The sequence below is a fragment of the Pleurodeles waltl genome, chromosome 8, assembly GCF_031143425.1.
Source record: "Pleurodeles waltl isolate 20211129_DDA chromosome 8, aPleWal1.hap1.20221129, whole genome shotgun sequence".
NCBI classification, from domain to species: Eukaryota; Metazoa; Chordata; class Amphibia; order Caudata; family Salamandridae; genus Pleurodeles; species Pleurodeles waltl.
The window spans coordinates 822,823,217-822,839,451 of record NC_090447.1 but is presented as its reverse complement, the minus strand read 5'-3'; the positions used below and the strand labels follow the sequence as shown (position 1 = coordinate 822,839,451).

At 46.1% G+C, this 16,235-nt stretch overlaps 1 protein-coding gene across 6 annotated transcripts in view; it reads left to right on the top strand.

Moving 5' to 3' along the window:
- Positions 1-16,235, top strand: part of LOC138250332 (arylsulfatase D-like) — a 664,413-nt gene that overhangs the window by 241,175 nt on the left and 407,003 nt on the right. The gene's annotated exons all lie outside the window — the stretch shown is intronic.

Sequence of the window (16,235 nt, the reverse complement as noted above, 5' to 3'; positions counted from 1 at the left end):
TTAATAATACCCTATGGTATTGGAAGGTAGCAGGAATTTCTAGAGCTGAACATGGCCCAACAATAAGGTAACTCGATCCAGCTGCCTATATTTTGAGTTATAATATGTCCGAATGAGTGGAAATGATATGAAACAAACAAGGAAAATAAGAGACACAATATGTTGGTCAGCTTTTATGCGTTTATCCCTTTGTCCTGGCTGAAACATTTTTTCTATTGAGTTTTTAAATATTTGAAATGTTTTACTACATGACATTGATATATGATAGAAATAGGGAAAAGTGATATGAAGTGTGGGTAGTAACTATGTCGCAAGTATGCCTGATGGTATTAATGAATCTTTTGGGCATAGGGGATTTTTGGATATAATTATTGTATTGAGTTTTTTGTGTTTTTATAGTGAAATATCTAAATCAGTAGTTGTGTGTATTAGAAGCTTTTTGGAAGTAAGTGTAATTTACAGCATTTTTCTTCATATTGTTATGGTTTAAAATAACTAAACAGTAAACTTTTACTTACCTATCTTATTAGATGCATTTAATGAAACAATAGATTTTATCTTCAACAAGACGCCCCCTTATTTACAAAAATCTATCCCACGTAGAAGGAAAAATATTCCATGGTTTTCCCTGGATCTAACCAAATGTAAACTTGAGTTATGGCAGTTAGAATACTAAGGCTGTACAGATTACTCTTGGTATTCTAAACAGATATATTCCATCATATTCCTGAAAAAATCAAAGAAGCAAAAAAAAAAAAAACACGCTTTGTCTGAGACTTTTTTCCATTGTAAAGTAATTTGAAAAATCCTACTGTTGCTTAAAATGATATCCCATCTTTTGCTGAACTCTGATATATTATCCAGGCTTTTTATTAGCAAAATTACCTCCAAGGAAACATAAATTCATAGACTATTCATAAACCACCATTAGTGATTCGCTCTGCTCCCTAGATATTGTTGAGGCACCCTTCGAAGAATTCTAACTATTGGACAGCACAGAGACCCATCAATGGCAGTCACTGATACCATCGGACTATCAGTGGATGCAGGAACACTGGTCATGCTGGTATTATTAGATCTATCTGTGACCTTAATACAATCTCAAACTCGATCTTAATCCGTAGACTGCATGAGGCATAAATATATGGCAGAGCGCTACAATGGCTCATGGATTTCCTTGACAACCGAACCCAGGCTAATTGTCTCAGCCCCTTTAAATTAAGAAAGATGTTTACCAATAACTGAGCCCAACACTGTTTAATGTCTCTGTAGCACCTCTGGCTCAAATTGTGAGATCATTTGGGTTTGAGATCATATCATATGCTATCGATTCACAATTTTTACTTTCTTTCAGGCTAGATCCAGGAGAGATTAAAGCTTAGATTACGAGTTTCATGAGGGAAATCGCTGATTAGATGTCCAACAATTGCCTTCAATTAAATGCAGAGAAAACTGAGAGTGTGCTATTTGTCAAGGCACAGGAGCTTTGGTCAGTAGACTGGTAGCCTGCAGACATTAGTCCAGCCCGTGTTCCTAAACAAATGGTGAAAAACCTTGGGAAAAAAAACAATCATAAGCTAGCTATGAAAGATCAAGTGAGCCAATGTGTGGCACCTGCTTTGCTGCAATGCCTCTCTTAAAAAAGGTTTTCCCCTGGCTTCCTTCCGCCTCCAGAAAAGCCCTAGTCCAGGTGCATATTACTAGTCACTTGGACTAATGGAATGCACTGTTAGTAGCAGCTAATGACACCCTGTTTGCCAAATTGGAAGTTGTGCAGAATACATCTGTACGGCTAATTTGTGATCTTGCTGCTCTGTCTTCTTCTGCCCCCATTCTAAAAACCCTGCATTGGCTCCCTATTAGAAAGCAGGCAATTTTTAAGCTATGTTGCCTGATGCACAAGGAACTGTACAAGACTCTTCTGGCCTGTTTCCATTCTAGACTCTGCCCTTACCAGCCCACCAGACAGCTAAGGTCCACTAACAGTGCCCCTTTTTAGTCTCCACGTATTCATACATCCAGATTCGGTGGCAGACCCTTCTCCTATTTGGCCCCTTTTCATTGGAACAGACATCCTTCTCATATCCATACCTTCCGCAACTTCACAAAATTTAAGTTGTTAAAAACTTGGATGTTTTAATGTGCACCAGTTCTTGAACAGCTGAGTGTCGAGATACGCATTTGGGAGACAGTTGTGCGCTATACCAAGTACAAATAACATAACGTGGATTCACACTTCAGTGAGGTAGTCTCAAGTGGTAGCTCTTTTGGGTCCTCATTAGATATGGTTATGTTGAAATACATGCAAGAATTGCCAGTTGTTTTGGCCAACGAGATTGTTTTAATGTTTAATTGCTCCCTGAAGTCTAATTCCATTCCCCAGGTTTGGACAAAAGGCGGTATTTAAACCCCTTTAAGAAAACACTTTGTTGGATCCCCAACCATTTTCAGCGTATTTCCCTTCTCCACAATTATTTTCAGTCCAAATAACATCTGGATCCCTTTACTTCGTGTGTTTTACTGCGTGCTTGACTTTGTTTTTTGTTTTTGCCAGTTTTGGTACTCTGGGCACTTTACCACTGTTGGCCAGTGCTAAAGTGCAAGTGTTCTCTGTGTAAACTGTATGTGTAATTGGCTTTTCCATTATTGGCATATTTAATTTATTAGTAAGTCCCTCGTAAGTTGCACTAGAGGTGCCCAGGGCCTGTAAATCAAATGGGCCTGCAGCACTGATTGTAATACCCACATGAGTAGCCCTGTAAACATGACTCAGACCTGCCACTGCAGTGTCGGTGTGTGCAGTTTTAAACTGGCAGTTCGACCTGGCAAGTGGACCCACTTGCCAGACACAAACCTTCCCTTTTACTACCTATAAGGCACCCCTAAGAAAGGCCCCCTGTAGCCCTACGCTATGGGCAGGATGCAGTGTATTTTAAAGGTAGGACAGGTACTGGTGTGTTTTACATGTCCTGATAGTGAAATACTGCCAAATTTGTTTTTCACTAATGCAAAGCCTATCTCTCCCATAGGTTAACATGGGGGCTGCCTTTAAATATCTTTTAAGTGCAGTTTCCCAATGGGAGAAGATAGAGATCTTGGTCTGGGGTCTCTGAACTCACAATGTAAAAATACATCTTTTAGTAAAGTTGGTTTTTAGATTGTCAGTTTAAAAATGGCACTTTTAGAAAGTGGGCATTTTCTTGCTTAACCATGTTGTGCCTCAGCCTGCTTGTAGAATCCAGGTCTGAGTTAGACTGCCAGTTGGGCTGTTTGTGAATTCCCTCTAGATAGTGACACAAAGGTAGCTGGGGTGTAGCCTGCATATCCTGATGAGTCTCCTGGGCTAGAGTGGGGAGGAATGAGCTGACACACCTCAAAGGGTTGTGCCTGTCCTCACGCATTACAGTCTCTATCCCCTGGTGTGTGTCTGGGGCCAGGCCTGGGCAAGGTAGGATCTTGTGATCAACAGAGACTTTCCTTTGAAATTGTCCTACTTCAGAGGCAGAAATGGGTATAAGAAGTGGACCAAAAACCCCAGACTAGATTACTTCTGCATCAAGAGGAACTTTTGCCAAGGAGAAGAGCTTGGAGGAGCAGTACTGCCCCTTTGCCTGTGAGTGTGCTTTGCTGTATTGGGCTGCAGTTGCTGCTTCTGCCTTTGAGAGGACAAAGACTGGACTTTGCTGCTGTGATTTTTTTGGTTGTGATGTGAATCCAGCTGCTTGGACTAAGCTTGCCCCCCTGTTCTGAAGTCTCGAGGCTATCAAAGATTTCCTCTGCCAGCACCTGGACTCTCTTGATGAGACTCCTACCCTGCCACATGGTGCACAATCCAGTCCCTGGGCACCTAAAAGGAGAAGCCGGTAGAGCCAAGTCTGAAATCCTCGCACAGGGGCTGAGCGGGAGAAACATTGACGCAGCACATGCTTTGCGGCTGAAAAATCAACGCGCCACCTGCATCGCTGCTGGGAAATCCACGCAACACCTGCTTGTGGCTGCCAAAATTGATGCATCAACCACGCAGCATGGCTTTTTACCACTGTGCAGCAGGATTTTGCACGCATCGTCGCTGGGCATCAAAACCACAGTGAACCTTCATGGACCTGAGGCTGTCTGTCTTGAAATCAATGCATCACTCTTCTGCAGGGGAGAAAATGACGCATTGCCTACCCGACCAGAGAAGAAATGATGCACGGCCTCACTTGCAACTCAGGAATCGACGCATCGCTTATTTTTCTGACACATGCTCGCCTGTGCAGCTTTATTTTTGATGCAAACCAGGTACTATGTGTAAAAACAATGCATCCATTGGTTTCTATGGATTAAGACTCTCTTTACTTTAAAAATTCATAACTTTGCTTTTGTATGTTGGATTCTTCTCATTTTGGCCTATTGATTTAGATAAATATTGGCCATTTTTCTAAAGTGATGTTGTCACTTTTGTGGTGTTTTCACTGTGTTACTGTGTGTTTTGGTACAAATGCTTTACACAGTGCCTTTGAGATAAGCCTGACTACTTGTGCCAAGCTACCAAGGGGGTGAGGAGGGGTTGTCTTAGGAGTGTAACTCCCTTACCCAGAGCAGAGTGCAAGGGGTGTGGGAAATCTGCACCTTTAAGGACATGATTATGGGTCTGGCAGAATTCCTGAGGCGTAAGTGGGACATCCTCTTGCCATGCCTTCTCTTTGCTTACAGGGAAGTACCTCAGAAGGTACTTGGTTTTAGCCCCTTTGAGCGGCTGTATGGCCACCCTGTGAGGGGACCTCTGAGTCTGGTAAAGGAGGGCTTGAAGAAAACCTCCAGTAAGCCACCGCAGGCCCTGTTTAGCTACGTGTTGTCCTTCAGAAATTAGACTGCCCCATCAGGAAAATCGCTCAGGAGAACCTAGAATCAAACCAGGAGGACATGAAATGCTGGTATGATCAGAATGCCACTCTGGTTGAGTTTCAGCCTGGCCAGAAAGTGTGGGTCATGGCCACAATGGAGCCTTGTGCTCTCCAGGACAAGTGGACTGGGCCTTTTGTGGTTATGGAGCGCAAGAGTGATGTCACCTGTCTGGTGAGCTTGCAGACTCCCAGGAACCCTTTGATGGCCCTGCCTCTGAACCTCCTCAAACCTCACTTTTAGAGGTCTGAACTGACTATGCTCTTGGGAACAGATTATGGGGTGGAGGAGGAGAGTGAGCCTCTTCTAACCTCCTGTCTGCCCAGGAGAAAGATGGGTGTGTGGAGTGTGTGAACCTCTCCCCAACACTGGCTCCATAGCAACAGAGGGACTGTCACCAGTTGCTGAGACAGTTTGCCTCCTTGTTTTCTTTGACCCCAGGGGTTACTCAGCTGGGTACCCATGATGTGGACACTGGGGAGAGTCCACCTGTGAAACACAAGATTTGTAGGGTGACTGACAAGGTCAGAGCCAGCATGAGGATGAGGTTTCCAAGATGCTAGCTTTAGGGTAATCGAGTTCTCCAGTAGTCCTTGGGACAACCCAGTAGTCTTGGTCCCAAAGGCTGCTGCCCCCGGTGCCACTCCAGAACTGAGGTTCTGTGTGGACTACCATTGACTCAACGCCGTCACTAAGACTGACGTGCACTACATTCCTGAGTGTTGTGTGACTTTTGTGGTGTTTTCGCTGTGTTACTGTGTGGGTTGGTACATATATTTTACACATTGCCTTGGAAATAAGCCTGACTGCTTGTGCCAAGCTACCAAGGGGATGAACAGGGGTTGTCTTAGGAGTGTAACTCCCTTACCCTGACTAGAGTGAGGGTCCATCCTTGGACAGAGTGCAAACTGACTGCCACCCAGAGACTTCATGTCTAACTCCACCATACAGTAATGATCCATCCTTTCTCTTCTGAATTCAGATTAATCAAATACAGTCTGACCCAGGTTTCCGTTTTATCACCTATTCTTCTTTAATTCTACATGTGGTGGTTAGCCACCATATTCCATCAACCAAAAGTGAAATTCTATATGTTGATAGACAATATTCAGCTCATGTTTAGCTTTATTCGAGATCGAAGTCTAATTCGGAGCCACTCTTATCGGACCATGCTCTAGGTGAATAGTTGGTGGGTGGCAAACACCTTCTTTCAATTAAATGCCAATCAAACAGAAGGTATTTTTGTTAACTTCAAAAAAAGCCCATATAACCGATCTCAACTGACCTGGTTTTTGGGGGGAACATCACCCCCACCTCACCTAGTCATCGTAGCCTCTTTTGTACACCTCAGAATTCACCTAGGTTCAAATCTAGGCCTGGATTGTCACATTTTAAAGGTAACGAAGACCAGGTTTTTTAAACCTGAAATATGTAAGATCATCATAACATTTCTTAAGTGATATAAGGACCTCTGTGGTCGCTGTATTATTCCAATCAAAGATAGCCAGTGGGAATGCTAGATTTCCAGATTCTCTCAAGAGTTAGACTGTCTGTTTTCAGCTGACTCAAAATTAAGCTGCACGTCTTTTGTGTGCGCTCAGAAAATATAACTTAGTGCCTCTTTCTCTAAAAAAAAAAAATGACATTAGCTCCCTGGGCAGAAATGGATTATGTTTATGACTTTAACTACTGTTTGTACATTTTTTGCTCTTTCAACCTGAGTTTCGTCCACATGGGACAGACAGTTACATTCAGCGAATAGGTTTTTACTTTAAGGCCTAAGGACGGCAATTACGGATGTAAGGAAATGCCTCCTTGGCATGGTTACCCCCTAACTTTTTGCCATTGCTGTGTCACGGTGTAGGTACTCCTCAGACTCGGTGTGATGCAAACAAGATCCACCTCCTGACACCACCAAGTCACTGATTAAAAAAAACCACAGTGCATTGGAGTAATCAAGCGAGGGAAGGAAGGGGAAGGATCAGCAGGGACGGGATAACTGTAAAGAAAAATACACAGTGTTAATTATCACATTGTCTGTCTATTCTCATAAGGTCTCACTAAAACCAAAACGACCTGGACTGCCCATAACACATAAGGGCAGAACTAGTCCAAAGCCTGACTATGTTCCATCAGCATCACCAATGGATGCCCCAAGCCACCTACGGCCACTAATAATCACCTAAGGGTCTCACCGCCCTTTCCTCCTAAACAATACTACAGAACGTATAACGAAACGAACATGAGAAGAAAGAATAAGGTGAAGAAAATCCCACTAAGCCTTTCGTTAATGTCACGTATATTTGAAAAAGTACTTCGTTCATATCTCTGTGAATGTTGACAAGAATTATTTGTCCCGGCTGTTTGGAATCCTGCAAACAGTAAATCTCATTCTGAATCGCCGCCAACAAAAAGCCAAAAGATTATGTCTCATAAGATCGCTGTTCCTTTATTATGGTACCTCAAAGTAAAGTGCTCCAATTTATGACAGTCACCCCCAACCTGGCCGTAAGGAATGCAGAAATAAAGAAAGGCGATAGCCTCCGGCAAGTAGCAAGCTTGCCGCTTACCACCTTCTTAGTACTCGGAATTCGAAAGGAGGAGCAGCTCGGAACTCCTTCTACCGGTAAAAGGTCAATTTCCAGGAGGGGGCCATGCTGAATCTCATTCCTCTTCACGGACCGCCGATGAATTCCCCCCTGGGGAACGCCGTCCGCTCCTACTTCGTTGAGGCTCCGACCTGCCTCATTAGCACAAATAACGCACACCCTTTCCAGGGTGCGCCGACTTTTACGCGATCTCTACCGCGCTGGGCTTCATGGGAAGTGTAGTCCTTAATGACTACAATCTCCCGATCGGCCCTGTAGGCGCCGGCTAGCACCTGACAGTACGCCCACCTCCAAAGCGCCTCCTAGGGCCAGGTTTAGTGGGATGACAAGCATGAAACCGTTGCACCGCCCTAGGGGCATGAACATTGCCTTCCGGCTCCCATGAATCCTCCTCGGCCTCATACCCTTTCCACGACACCAAGTACCATAACTTACCCCCCCGTAGTTTGGAATCCAACACTTTGCGCACCTCATACTCCAGCTGTCCGTCTCTAACCACCGGAGGCACCGCCCGCCGGGTCGCGGACAGAGCTGGCTTCAAAAGGCTGCAATGAAACACCGGATGGATTCTTAAGGAAGCAGGTAAGTTGAGACGGTAAGCCACAGGGTTTATCTTGCGTACCACCTCATAAGGACCAATGTAACGAGGATGAAAGATGCTACGCATCTTAAAACGTATATACTTGGTGGAAAGCCACACTCGGTCCCCTGGCTGGTACACCGGCCCCTCACGCCGATGTACATCACCCCATTTCTTATACTGTTCCTTGGCTTTATCCAAATTAAATCGTATTTTCTTTTGCATGGATTGTAGGTTCTTAACCATAGCATGGACAGTAGGTTGATCCGTGACTTCCCGAGGTATGATTATGGGCAACATCTCCGCGTGGAACCCTGTGTTAGCACGAAAAGGAGACTCCCTTATCGAGCTATGCCACGCATTGTTGTACGATAGTTCGGCCAGCCATAGCAATGACACCCACGATTCCTGCGCGTCTTTTGCATAGCACCTCAGATATTTCTTCAGGGTTTGGTTGAGACGCTCCGTCTGGCCATCGGTTTGTGGGTGAAAACTGGTGGATAGGGCGGATTCAATGCGCAGAACCTTGCACCACATGCGCCAAAACCTAGCAACGAACTGGGGGCCTCTGTCTGAAATAATGGTTCTTGGTAAACCATGTAACCGCACCACTTGAGACAGAATTAGATGGGCGGTCTGACTTGCTGTAGGTAGGTTTCTACAAGGGAGAAAGTGACCCATCTTGGTAAGACTATCAATTACCACCATGATAGCATTGTACCCCTGATCCATTGGCAATCCTACCACAAAATCCACGCTGATGGTTTGCCATGGTTTTTCCGGAGTGGGCAAAGGCATCAGCTTGCCCTGGCTCTTCGCGTTTTCTCCCTTGGATCGAGCACATATCTCACACCGAGCTACCCATGTCGCAACGTCCTTAGCCCAACCTTTCCACCTGAAATGTCGTTGCACTATTTGCGCGGTTTTGGTGTACCCCGGATGACCAGCTGTTACCGCATCATGACACCAATTGAAGGCTTGCATTCGAAGTTCAGGTGTTGGTAAATACAAACGATTACCTTGCAACGGTATTCCGTGCTTAAGGGTACGGTCCTGACTTACTTCGGCCCACTCCTTCCACTGAGCAGCAGACTTATGCTTAGAGACCTTTTCTAGGAAGTGAGATATATGAAGGGCACAAAGCACTTTTTCCGGTTGGATGATTGCTTCATCAGGTCTTGAAGTGACGTTCCTCGCGTCCCTTTGTCTAGACAGTGAATCTGCCTTGCGATTGTCGACCCCAGGACGGAAGGTTACTACAAACTCATATTCTGAAAAGAACAGCATCCACCTCATTTGCCGCTGGGTAAGCTGTCTAGCCTCCTTCATATACTGCAGGTTTCGGTGATCAGTATATACCGTGACCGGGTGTTGGGCCCCCCAGAGATGGTGTCTCCATTCCTGAAATGCCTTCTTGATGGCTAGTAGTTCTTTTTCTGCCACCGTATAATTGAGTTCCGCAGCAGATAGCTTCTTAGATAAAAACGCCACCGGATGAAGCTGTCCTGAGGTCTTGTTTCTTTGGGATAACACAGCCCCAATGGCTATATCCGAGGCATCTGCTTCGACTATAAAAGGTACTTCTGGCTGTGGATGCTGGAGTATAGGCGCTGAGCAGAAGGCCTGTTTTAAGAAGCAGAAGGCCTCCTCTGCCTCTTCTGACCAAACAAAAGAGACTCCCTTTCTTAGCAACCTTGTTATAGGTGACACAATGTGGGAAAAATGACAGATGAATCTTCTATAGTAATTAGAAAACCCCAGGAAGCATTGCACATCTCTCACACTAGTGGGCACTGGCCACTCTTGAACCGCCTGTATTTTTCTTGTCGACATGCAGAACCCTTCCGGGCTTAAATCCACCCCTAAGAACTCAACCTTCTGTACATGGAACTCGCATTTGCTCAGTTTGCAATAAAGATGGTGCTGTTGCAATGCTTGGAGTACTAGGGAAACATGTTCCATGTGCCGCTCTAAGGAGATAGAATACACCAATATGTCATCTATATAGACGATCACAAAGTGGTCTACGTATTCTTTGAGAACATCGTTCAGAAAGTATTGGAAAGCCGCCGGGGCGTTACACAACCCGAACGGCATTACCAAGTATTCAAACAGGCCATAACGGGTCTTAAACGCCGTCTTCCATTCATCCCCTTCACGGATTCTGACCAGATGGTAAGCCCCCTTCAGATCTAACCTTGTATAGATAGTTGCCTCTTTCACCTGTTCCAATAACACAGGAATGAGGGGAAGAGGGTATCTATTCCTTATCGTGTTCTTGTTCAGCATTCTATAATCGATGCAGGTTCTCAACTCTTTATTCGCTTTAGCTATGAAAAAGAGTGGAGAAGCTGCCGGAGAACAAGATGGTCTAATGAACCCGATTTCCAGGAAACGGTCCAGATATCTTCGCAAATGTTTGGTTTCTGGGTCTGATAGAGCATATACCCTACAAGAAGGAAGGAGTGCTCCCGGAATCAAATCTATCTTGCAATCGTATATACGATGGGGTGGCAATGTCTCCGCCTGACCTTCGTCGAACAAATCCTTGAACTTGGCGTAAACAGAGGGCAATATCACCGCTTTCTCCACCACTGTGGCCAACTGTAACCCTTGAGCCAACGCTAACGCGGGGGGGTTATCAGATAAGGAACCGACTTTCTCACTCCTCACGGACTGAAAACTAACCGTCTTGGCTTGCCAATCGATAACAGGATTGCTCTTTCTTAGCCAGGGCATTCCCAAAATTATTTCATACTGAGGAGCCTCTATTATATCTAGCCTGATTATTTCTCTGCGTGCCGGAGATACTCCACTGAAAACCAACCCCACATCCTCAGTTTGTTCAGTAAGGGGTCCAGACTTCAGTGGTGTACCGTCAACTGCCAACACAATTTCGGGGTTCTTTCTTGGAATTCTCAGAAGTCCCAGTCTCTTAACCACCCCTTCATCTATGAAATTTCCCGTGGCTCCTGAGTCTATCATTGCCCATACAGGATGGTTTCGATCTTGGGACACCAGCTCTATGGATAACAACAGGTGTGACGCCTTTTCTTCTGGTGGCAAGAGGGTTAAAGAAGTCAACCGGAACCCTGATAGGGGTTCTATAAAGGGCAACTCCTCTTTCTCTGATATCTTCCCTGACGTCACCGCGGCCTTTTGAGTGGGGGAGTAGGAGAACCTTTTTCTTGGTTTTTGGGGACATTCTCTCACATAATGACCCTTCCTGCCGCAATACATGCACAACCCCTGTACCCTCCTACTCTCTTTTTCGGCCTTTGACAGAGGTGACCTAACGGCTCCCACTTCCATAGGTTCCCCGCATAAATCAGGGGAATTAGGAACTGGTCGCCCCTCTCTTTCTGGAATGACCGGCCGCCTATCACCCGCTCTACGCTCTCCCCTTCTCTCTGCTAGCCGATGATTCAATCTCAAGGTAAGATTCACAAGTTCAGTACATGTGGAAGGCTGTGGATCTATTTGGGCTAGGATATCCTTCATGTCGTCTCTTAATCCTTGATAATAGAGAGACATTCTCTTCTCCTCTGGCCACTCGGATTCCGCTACCAGTCTATTGAAGGTGGTAAGATAGGTAACCAGGTCAGACCTCCCCTGTCTCAGTTCCAGCAGTTCTCTATCAGCACTAAAGGTGGTTGTTCTGTGATCAAACACCTTCTCAAAGACCGACCGAAAGGCATTCCAATCCGATAACAATGGGTCATCGTTTCTAACTAACGGCACTGCCCAGTTGGCTGCATCTCCCGAGAGATAAGAAATAGCGAACATTACCCTGGAAAGGTTAGAGGGAAAAGACGCCGGTCTACATGAGAATTGGAGAGACAACTGCGTTAAAAAAGCCTGAACTTTCCTGGGGTCCCCTGAAAACCTTTCCGGACTGGCCAAAGGAATTGGAGGGGAGACGTTCACGGTTATCTGCGGTGTAGATGCTGAGGCATCGAAGGGATTCCTAGTAAGCCTTTCTACCTTGTCCCTTAGTGCCGCTGCCTCCACCCTAGAATCTGCCAACTCTTGCTGCACTAACACTAACGCCTGTAAGACATCATCCATAGATGCCATCTTTGCATTACACCGAGCAGGAGGAGTATTATTCGTGGGTGCGTTATTCTGTCACGGTGTAGGTACTCCTCAGACTCGGTGTGATGCAAACAAGATCCACCTCCTGACACCACCAAGTCACTGATAAAAAAAACCACAGTGCATTGGAGTAATCAAGCGAGGGAAGGAAGGGGAAGGATCAGCAGGGACGGGATAACTGTAAAGAAAAATACACAGTGTTAATTATCACATTGTCTGTCTATTCTCATAAGGTCTCACTAAAACCAAAACGACCTGGACTGCCCATAACACATAAGGGCAGAACTAGTCCAAAGCCTGACTATGTTCCATCAGCATCACCAATGGATGCCCCAAGCCACCTACGGCCACTAATAATCACCTAAGGGTCTCACCGCCCTTTCCTCCTAAACAATACTACAGAACGTATAACGAAACGAACATGAGAAGAAAGAATAAGGTGAAGAAAATCCCACTAAGCCTTTCGTTAATGTCACGTATATTTGAAAAAGTACTTCGTTCATATCTCTGTGAATGTTGACAAGAATTATTTGTCCCGGCTGTTTGGAATCCTGCAAACAGTAAATCTCATTCTGAATCGCCGCCAACAAAAAGCCAAAAGATTATGTCTCATAAGATCGCTGTTCCTTTATTATGGTACCTCAAAGTAAAGTGCTCCAATTTATGACAGTCACCCCCAACCTGGCCGTAAGGAATGCAGAAATAAAGAAAGGCGATAGCCTCCGGCAAGTAGCAAGCTTGCCGCTTACCACCTTCTTAGTACTCGGAATTCGAAAGGAGGAGCAGCTCGGAACTCCTTCTACCGGTAAAAGGTCAATTTCCAGGAGGGGGCCATGCTGAATCTCATTCCTCTTCACGGACCGCCGATGAATTCCCCCCTGGGGAACGCCGTCCGCTCCTACTTCGTTGAGGCTCCGACCTGCCTCATTAGCACAAATAACGCACACCCTTTCCAGGGTGCGCCGACTTTTACGCGATCTCTACCGCGCTGGGCTTCATGGGAAGTGTAGTCCTTAATGACTACAATCTCCCGATCGGCCCTGTAGGCGCCGGCTAGCACCTGACATGCTGATGCTAAGTTATGATTTGAAAGTGTGCTGGGACCCTGCTAACCAGGCCCAGCACCAGGGTTCTTTTCCTAAACTGTACTTTTGTCTCCGCAATTGGCACAACCCAAGTCTCTTGTAACTGGTACCCCTGGTACCAAAGGCCCTGATGCCAGGGAAGGTCTCTAAGGGCTGCAGCATGTCTTAAGCCACCCTAGGGACTCCTCACTCAGCACATGCACACTGCTTCACAGCTTGTATGTGCTGGTGGGGAGAAAATGACTAAATCGACATGGCACCCCCCTCAGAGTGCCATGCCAACCTCACACTGCCTGTGGCATAGGTAAGTCACCCCTCTAGCATGCCTTACAGCCCTAACGCATGGTGCACTATACCACAGGTGAGGCCATATGTGCATGAGCACTATGCCCCTACAGTGTCAAAGCAGAACCTTAGACATTGTAAGTACTGGGTAGCCATAAGAGTATATGGTCTGAGAGTTTGTCAAACACGAACTCCACAGTTCCATAATGGCTACACTGAAAACTGGGAAGTTTGGTATCACACTTCTCAGCACAATAAATGCACACTGATGCCAGTGTGCAATTTATTGTAAAATACACCCAGATGGCATCTTAAAGATGCCCCCTGAAAACACATCTGACTTCTAATGTAGATTGACCAGTTCCTGCCAGCCTGCCACACACCAGACATGTTGCTGGCCACATGGGGAGAGTGCCTTTGTCACTCTGTGGCCAGGAACAAAGCCTGTACTGGGTGGAGGTGATTGTCACGTCCCCATGCAGGAACTGTAACACCTGGCGGTAAAGGCTCACCCCTTTTGTTACAGCACCCCAGGGCATCCCAGCTAGTGGAGATGCCCGCCCCTCCGGCCACTGCCCCCACTTTTGGCGGCAAGGCTGGAGGAGATAATGAGAAAAACAAGGAGGAGTCACCCACCAGTCAGGACAGCCCCTAAGGTGTCCTGAGCTGAGGTGACCCCTGCCTTGAGAAATCCTCCATCTTGAGTTTGGAGGATTCCCCCAATAGGATTAGGGATGTGGCACCCTCCCCACAGGGAGGAGGCACAAAGAGGGTGTAGCCACCCTCAAGGACAGTAGCCATTGGCTACTGCCCTCCCAGACCAAATCACCCCCCTAAATTCAGTATTTAGGGGCTCCCCAGATCCCAGGAAATCAGATTCCTGCAACCTGAAGAAAGAAGGAGGACTGCTGACCTACAAGCCTGCAGAGAAGGAGGAAGACGACAACTGATTTGGCCCCAGCCCTACCGGCCTGTCTCCAACTTCGAAAACCTGCTCCAGCGATGCATCTGACAGGGACCAGCGACCTCTGAAGCCTCCGAGGACTGCCCTGGACTACAGGACCAAGAAACTCCCATGAACAGCGGCCCTGTTCAAAACCTGCAACTTCTTTGCAACAAAAAAGCAACTTCCAAAGACTTCACGTTTCCCGCCGGAAGTGTGAGACTTCACACTCTGCACCCGATGCCCCCGGCTCGACCTGCAGAAAACCAACACCTCAGGGAGGACTACCCGGCAACTGCGAGCCGGTGAGTAACCAGAGACGACCCCCTGAACCTCCACAGTGACGCCTGCAGAGAGAATCCAGAGGCTTCCCCTGACCGCGATTGCCTTTAACAAGGGACCCGACGCCTGGAACCAACACTGTACCTGCAGCCCCCAGGACCTGAAGAAACCGAACTTCAGTGCAAGAGTGTCCCCCAGGTGACCCTCTGCCTATCCCAGGTGGTGGCTGTCCCGAGAAGCCCCCCCTGTGCCTGCCTGCAACGCTAGAGTGACCCCCGGGTCTCTCCATTGTTTTCAACTGAAAACCCGATGCCTGCTTTGCTCACTGCACTCAGCCGCCCCTGTGCTGCTGAGGGTGTTCTTTGTGTGCCTTCTCATGTCCCCCCCCAGTGCTCTACAAAATCCCCCTGGTCTGCCCCCCAGGGACGCAAGTACTTACCTGCTGGCGACTGGAACCCGAGCACCCCTGTTCCCCATAGGTGCCTGTGTGTTTTGGGCACCTCTTTGACCTCTGCACCTTACCGGCCCTGAGCTGCTGGTGTGGTAACTTTGGGGTTGCCTTGAACCCCCAACGATTGGCTGCCTATGCATCAAACTTGAGACTTGTAATTGTTTTACTTACCTTCAAAACTAACCTTTACTTACCTCCCCCAGGAACTGTATATTTTTGTACTGTGTCCACTTTGAAAATAGCTTATTGCCATTTCTACAAAGACTGTATGTGATATTGCTTTCATTCAAAGTTCCTAAGGGATCTAAGTGAAGTACCTAATATTTAAAGTATTAACTGTAAATCTTTAACCTGTGGTTCTTAAAATAAACTAAAAAAATATATTTTTCACTATATAAACCTTTTGGCCTGGAGTAAGTCTTTGAGTGTGTGTTCCTCATTTATTGCCTGTGTGTGTACAACAAATGCTTAACACTACCCTCTGATAAGCCTACTGCTCGACCACACTACCACAAAATAGAGCATTAGAATTATCTACTTTTGCTACTGTCTTACCTCTGAGGGGAACCCTTGGACTCTGTGCACACTATTTCTTACTTTGAAATAGTATATACATGGCCAACTTCTTACATTGGTGGATCAGCGGTGGGGTCTAAGACTTTGCATTTGCTGGACTGCTCAGCCAATACCTGACCACACAACTAAATTACAAAAATTGTCATTAGAAACTGATTTTTGCAATTTGAGCTATTTTTCTAAATGTTTAAAAGTCCTGCTAGGGCCTTGTGTAAGTCCCTGTTAGCATTTCATTTAGAATTTAAAAGTTATGTAAAAGTTTGGATCAAGTTCTAGAGATAGTTTTAGATTCTTAAAAAGTATCCCAACTTTTAGAGAAATAATGTCTAGCACAGAAGAGATGGTGGTGGAACTCAACCTCACCCCTTACCTGCATCTTAGGATGTCAGAGTTAAGGACTCTTTGTAAAATAAATAAATATAAAAACTGGATCAAACCCTACCAA